We start from the raw sequence: 7,443 nt of genomic DNA, 5'->3' as shown, positions 1-7,443 counted from the left end.
TCATTCTCTCTCCTGAGATATTCTCTCTGTCATCATGCCATGATGCCCTGCGGGGAGCCCAGCCCCAAGACCACAGCTATGGTGTGACGATACGGACTCATCCTTGGGGACTTAATTTTCCTTGTGTGCGAGGAGAATCTTCACAGCCCTCATCAAGCAAAGGCACCAAGTGCCTGCCCTATGCCAAACCCTCTGGACAACACAAATCTTGAGGCAAGATGGAGAAGTAATGATGCCTGGCTGGTGCTGGGGCAGCCCATCTCCTTCCCATGCCAGCCCCAGTGTGCCCATGGAGAACACAAGAGACCTCTTTTGATGGCCCTGACAACTCAGACGGGTTGTGGAAAGGGCAACTTTAAGTTTTATTTTGAAACGGTAGATGCCTGACTCCTCCCTCAAGTGACCAAGCAGGAAAGTGCTCATTTGCACCCAGTACCCCCTTCCCCAGTACCACAGGGACCAGTAGCAAAGTTAGGTCCTCTCCACATGACAGGCATCCAAGTTTTTTTCATTTAGCCACTATTTGGGGCTGCTCCTCTTCTTCATATGCACGGGAAATGTAGCAGAGCATGTTTCTGAATTTCTTTTCACCGAGGACCCTGAAGTCCTTTCTCTGAACTTTAAAGATGCAGCTTGCGCTCCTTCAGAAAATAGATGTTTTCTCTGGGTGCACAGTATGTAAGCAGAGCGTAATGTGGTTGCTAAAAGTCTGCTCAAACATAGCATCAGGATGTTCTATATTATAATAATAAAGGTTTAAAATAAACCCTTAGAGATTTCTCTTACAGCTTAAACTTTGAGATATCTTTTGGTCACTGGGTAAAGCCTTAGGGGGCACTTCCAGCCACAGTTCACCTCTTGGTAAGACGAACTTGTATGTATGGGTGGGTGCCTTAGGTGTAATCATAGAATCATAGACTCATAGAATGGCCTAGGCTGGAAGGGACCTTAGAGATCATCTAATCCTGCCCCTTGCCATGGGCAGGGACGCCTCAACTAGATCAGGCTACTCAAGGCTCCGTCCAACCTGGCCTTGAACACCTCCAGGGAGGGGGCAGCCACAACATCTCTGTGCAATTTATTCCAAAGTGTTGCCACCCTTGTACTGAAGAATTTCTTCCTAAGATGTAATTTAAATCTATTCTCCTTCAATTTAAATCCATTTCCCCTTGTCCCATCAGTGGACACTCTTGTAAAAAGTCCCTCCCCAGCCTTCCTGTAGGTTCCCTTCAGGTACTGGAAGGCAGCTATTAGGTACCCCTGAAGTCTTCTCTTTTCAAGACCGAATGTGGGGGAACTGTGTGCCACAGAGGATTCATACATCTGGGATCACATCTTTATACTGAAAAATAGGACTTAAATTACATGCTGATCCCCTTTGCCCTTCATTGAGTGAAGGAAAAGTGGAACATTTAGAAGGCAACAAAGCTTGTCAGCTCACAGGTGGCACGTCCTGGCGAACAGGTTGGGCTAAGCCAAGCGGCTGAAATGTCATCTCTCTCATTTGAGCTGAGATTGTTGGTTTTTTTTACAGGAAATTCCACCCTCTTGCCATACATTCATTCCCTCTCAGTTAAGCTGTGACCCTCTCGCTGCAATGCTGTCAAGAGTAGCCCCCTTCCTTTAAGTTATTACAGTAAAGCGTGGCCATGAGTCTGCGTGATGGCAGCTTTAATGAACTTGTTTTATGACGATGCATATAGTTTTTGACATCTTCCTGACAAATTAATGCTTTAAACTCCCTCCCTTTTTAACTAGCTACAACATTAGCCATTATTGCCCTCAGGCTTATTAATATTTGGTGTACAGTAACAACATGGGGAAAATGCCGAGAAGTTGTAGGTATTAACGCTTTGTCTGTTAGAGCATCTAAGTCTTAAGTGTGGGACGTGGATTATTTAAATAATTCCCACAGATTCATCAGCTTCCTTTATCACATGTATGGGGACAGGAGAAATCACATGTACAAACATGCTTAACTAATGAGCTGTCTAATGAAGTGCTTTTGTCTACAGGCACTAACCATCTCCTGTCAAACAGATCGGGGGGAAAAAAAAGGACATAATCCCATGTCAAATCTTCATGCTGTGTCCTGCTGACTTGGATGATGGCAGCTGGTCCCACCCTACACGTGAAGGATGCTCCTCACAGCACATCAGTGGTCAATGCATTTGGCCACCAGCAAAATGTCAGGGCTCCAAGTAGAGCAAATCTGGTTAGTAGGAAGCTGGTGAATAACAGGAGTAAACTAAAAAAAAAACCCTTTATAGTCTCATAGGAAGAAGTTTATTTGACAAACCTCAATGGAATCTTTAATTTAGCAGCCTTGAGCTTGGTCACCAGCCACACAAAACATAAGAAACTCAGAGTGAACAGCCCATAAAATGGGGAGAAATTTAATATAAGAAAAAAATAGTCACAATTTTCCATAGCCACACGTACTAAACAGAGGCTTTCAAAAATATGCTTGGACAACACACCTTTTCAATATGTAAAGGTCAAATCTCTGTAATGCCAGGCCCTGCCCCTGCACTGCTTGAAGCAAACAGGGCTACAGGGCCCAGGAGCCAATGTGCCAGTCAGCACCACTTCCCACCAGCATGGGCAAGTCCAAAAATTTCCATGGAAGCGGGAAAAATGCTACCTACAATTTGCCTGAAACCTGTGCATTGGTCAGCAAAATTTTTGCGGGGTGTGAAATGTCACCTGGTGCTATTGGACGTGGGGAACCGCACCGGCCGGCCACCAGCTCCTCTGAGTTTGCTGCAAGGAATTAAAAAGCATCTCCTGGTGCTTCAGCCTTTCTGCCCCATGGGTTGGGACCCATAAGTAACCCACCTCGCTGTTTTCTTCCCGGAGCAAAGAGAAGGATGCTGAAATGAGGGTCCCCACGGGCTCAGAGTGGCATTGCCAGTGGCTGACTCCTCACGAGACCCTTGGGAGAGGTTTTTTTGTCTAGGGGGGGTGGGAGATAGATAGGGGTCCTGAAGAGCTTGGTCCATCTGTTTTTCAGCCCCAAATCCAGGGCTCTTGACACGTCAGGTGGGATTCTTCCCTTGGTGTGGGCTGTGAGCTTCCATTATTCCCCGTGCTTTAATCTATTTTCCTGGGGGGCTGTTTGGGGCCCCAGCCCTGTTCTGCCTGGAGTTGAGTATCTCTCCCATAAACATTTCCTGGCTCCTCACGTGCAGGAAGCGGTTTGGGGGGGATATTGTGGAAATTCTTTGTCTCTGCTTCCTATTTCTTTTCCTGCTCCCCCCCAAGCCGGGCATGCGGGCTGTCTGCTCCAACAGCCCTGTGCTCCTTGTTTTGGTCCATATCTCATCACTTATACTTTATAAAAGAGGGAAGGGTTGCGTTTTCAATAGCTGGTGTTAGCCTGGGAGGTACCCCATGTACTCGGGTATGTCGGAGCGAAGCACGACAGCTTTCAGCTGGGTTCTTCCATCCTTCCCTGGGACCAGGGTGGCCCTTGCTCTGCAAAATATCCTCCCCTTCATGTGGCAGGGGTGTGGGGTAGGTCTGGGGGAAGGCTGAGGGCCTGACTCCTTCTTCTACATGCTTTAAAGGGTTTTATTGCCACAAATAACGGGAGGTGGCACGCTGCTGTGCTGACAAAATTCCTGTCCCTTTCTGACAGCACTGTGGCTTTTCCTTTGGTTTCCTTTGTTAGGCATTAAGTGGTCAATTATTTTAGAAAATAAAATAAAACAAAAAACCCCAACCCACTTTTCTGGACTCGCTGGTGCTCCAGAAACACCCCCAAGTGCCTGGGTACATGTGATGAGTCTGGAACCACAAGGAAAAGGCAGAGGCCAGCTTGCATGGTGAGCACTATGCCTTAGTGAGCCACAAAAATTAAAAAGCCTTGAAAACTGGGATCCCTCGGTGTCCTCAAATGAACCTTTTAAACCACTGGGCACTTCTCAGCCTGTTGTCTTGTGCAATGTGGGCGTGGGTCCAGGTCTCCTCATGTAACCCCCAGCAGGGGAAGATGCCCACCCCCCTTCCCCTCAACCCAGGCAGAGCAGGTGTTGCTCCCTGTTTCCTTCTCCTGTAAAAAGAAATGAAGGTTCAGCCTTAACAACATGGTTTTAGGGTCAGGATTTTTTTGAGCACAAAATTCCTGGGGAAACACGAGGTTTGTTTCCATGAAGGCAGCAGCTTCACGAGGTTGTTCAACAGTCAATTAAGCAGAGTAACTGCAAGTTCTCCCGCTGGCAAGGCAGCCTTTCAAGAAAATTTCTTTCTTGCTGCTTATGGTAAAGGAGAGAATTAATTTTCCTCCCACAGATGCCCCCCACCTGCCTGTGCCCTGGGTCCCAGGCATCGCGCTTACCTCTGTTGCCGTAAGAGCTGCTGCTGCTGCTGCTGACAGATCTGGCTCAGGGATGGGGTGGGGAACAAGGTGGGGTGGGATTGGGTGGGATTGGGTGGGTGAGGTTAATACGTCTGAAATCTATGGCTTTCCATTGTGAATTTTAATGAGAGAAAGGAATCTATTTTCCTTTTGCCCAGAACAAGCAGCTACAGAAAACCAGCAGGTATTCCCTGGCACTCATGTCCTTAAAGTGGGAAAGGGCTGGAACTAAATCTCTAAGTAGGCAGTAATTTGCAGGGCTAGAAAGTGGATTTATGCTGTGCAGAATGCATCTGTGCGGCGGCCATGCTTGCATGGACAGAGATCAGGTAAGTGCAGCTTTGGTCCCATCCCATGAAGCCATGAACCTAAGCACAGCCCATCAGATGGGATCTGCCTGCTTCCTCGTGAGCAAAATCTGGGAATCTGCTTAGGAGTAAAATAAAATATTTATGGAAAGTAGAGAATATGGCCTGATGGCATGGAGCAGTTTGGTTTTATGGCTTATAACCCGGTAGTTACTGTACTGTGGTAGGAGAGATGCTAATGCTGTTGAGGTGAGGGCCAGCCCAGCTTCTCCTGCTTCCAGCATCACTTTGTGCACCGTGAAGTCATCCAAGCTTGTGTGTGAATAGAAACAGGGTGATATCACAGCAAAAAGGTCTCACTGTGGCTTGGCAAACCCTGGGCAAGCTCTGCTATGTGTCTCATCCCTCCATCAGTGCCACGGAGATGCTGATGCCCACAAGGGTCCCTCGGCTCTGTATCATTTTGGAGCTTCAAAGTCCTCAGCTGGATTTTTTTTCTTTCTTTTAATTTTTTTTTCCTAAGGATTTAGCCTATACCTGCAGCTTTGATGGTTAGCTGGTTTGGGCCATAAATCAGCGAGGCTGAGTCCTTCCATAAACCAAAAGGAGCCCACGGGAGGCTGAGCACCAGGCATCTGCCTTTGCCGGGAGGTCTTTCTCATTTCTGTGCTCTATGTATTGCACCAAGAGAAAATAGGGAGTATTGCGGGGGAATTAGAGTGGATAAATTTTGCAATAACGGAAGTGGATGCAGGCGATTTGGTAACTTCTCCCACCTGCAGCTTCACACGGGCTCTGTGGGACTCCTGTCCCTCCTGCCACGCATCCACACCCCAGAAGCATTCACCCCTCCCCGCTGCAGGGACATCGAGGAAGCGATGGCCAGTACTGACCTGCTGTCCCCAGACAGGTCCCACACAGAGTCCCAACTATAGTTTTCAAATCCTAATTCTTTTACTATAGCCCCATCTAATGGTCTGATCCCAGCCACTCCCTGTACAGCACCCGTGTCTGAGTGGATGCGCATTCTCCTCTGGAGCTAGGGGTGGGGTGGGGGGTTCTCTTGTTGTTGTGGCATCCCAGTAGTGCTGCTGGGCCAAATCCAGCCCACCAAATGTTTTTTGTGGTGGACACAGCAGCTGTGGGGGCTGCCACTGTCACCACATACCTTGGCACACTGGCAGCTCCAGCCATGCCCCAGCCTGCTCCTCACAGCACCAGTATGGGGGTTCCTGTCTTTTCCACACCCTCACCCTCCCTTTCTGCTGATGTAGAAAAGCAGCAGCGCCCGTGGCCGTTTTGATGAGGCATTTTGGACTCTGGCTCCTGTTGCCTGAGCATGGTCACGCCAAGGGGGATGCTCAGAGCCAATGCAGGCAACTGCTGGGAGCAGCAGGATTTGTGATACAGGACTCTTCTGCTGGCTCCCGCAAAGCTCCTGATAAGTCAAAGATCACCTGATGATTATTTTAATCGAATTTAAGCTCAAGTTAGGTATGAAAGACCACAAGAAAGGAGAGTGGTGCGGCTTGTTTTGCAAAGATGGCTCTGTCCAGCTGCTGTCTTGAGCACTGGGTCCTGCTTCTACTTTATCCCTTGCTGGCTGAAGCACGCCTCTCCCTGCACTGGTATTGGGTATGGGGGTGCTGGCAGGGGCTGTCCTGAGTCCGTGGCGGGTGTTACTGCTCCCTTTGGAGGACAGTTTCACACCAGGCAGGTTACTTGCTGGTTTGAGCTTTGGTTTTGTTGTTTTTCTTTCTGCAGCTGCATTTGCGTATCTCTTCAAATGCCAGTAGCAGCTGAAACCCAACCTCTGGAGTCAGACGCAGTTGACCCTGTCATCCAGAGCCAAATTGTGGCGTTACAGTGACCTAGAAGGAGGCTGGACGGTCCAGCTGCTCTTCTGCATCTGCTCAAGGGGAAGAGAGGCAGGAGGGTGGGAGATGCCCTGTGCCCTCCGCAGTGGTGTGCAGATGCTTTAGCCTTGCTAGGCTCATGTCTCAAGGGGTGCACCACCCTGGTGTGTGCATCCACAGCGCCATACCTGTTACCCAGTTTGCCTGGGAAATTTCATGAAGGACTTTGCACTGCTAATGGTGTGGAGATGGAAAATAAAAGAGGATGGATGCCCAGAAGAAACTGAGTTGCTGGGTTGCAGCGTCCCTGCCTAAAAACAACCACAGTGCTACAGCCAGGAGTGAGGGTTTTCCAAGCTCAGCTGAGAGAAATGCTCCTGCCTCTGGGCAAAGCAGCTGCTCTGTGCAAAACAAGGATTCCTAAACTACCACTTCCAGTTGTGGTGGGTCACGTGTCTCTGTGTGTGTGTGCGTGTGTGTGTGTGGTTCCCTGGCTTTCTCCACGCATGAAGAGATGCCCTGACATCATGTAAGATGCAGTCCCCAAAACCCTCACACTGGCTGAGTCTGTGCAGGAATGGTGGTGATGTGGCTCTTGGAAAGCACTGGGGGCATGTGGGCACTGGGAGGGAAGTGGCATCATCAGGCATCATTGGGCATCATCCCTTTGGCTCGTCATCAACCTCACCTGGAGGACGACACACCATGGTGAGAGCAAGCTGCATCTCTTCCCCAGCTTCCAGATAGACACTAGTCCACAAAAGCACAGCAATAAGGCAATTTGAACGCCGGAGCCTTCTGCTATTTCTCTGTTTTTCCACTGTTTTTCCTCTTTGCCCTTCCCTTGGTGCTGGAGAGGGGGGTCTCCTCTGACAGCCGGGGCAGGACCAGGCTGTTCTGGCATGTTCGTGGCTGGGCA

The sequence above is a fragment of the Apaloderma vittatum genome, unplaced genomic scaffold (genome assembly GCF_000703405.1).
Source record: "Apaloderma vittatum isolate BGI_N311 unplaced genomic scaffold, ASM70340v1 scaffold6219, whole genome shotgun sequence".
NCBI lineage: Eukaryota > Metazoa > Chordata > Aves > Trogoniformes > Trogonidae > Apaloderma > Apaloderma vittatum.
This window is presented reverse-complemented; position numbering follows the sequence as displayed.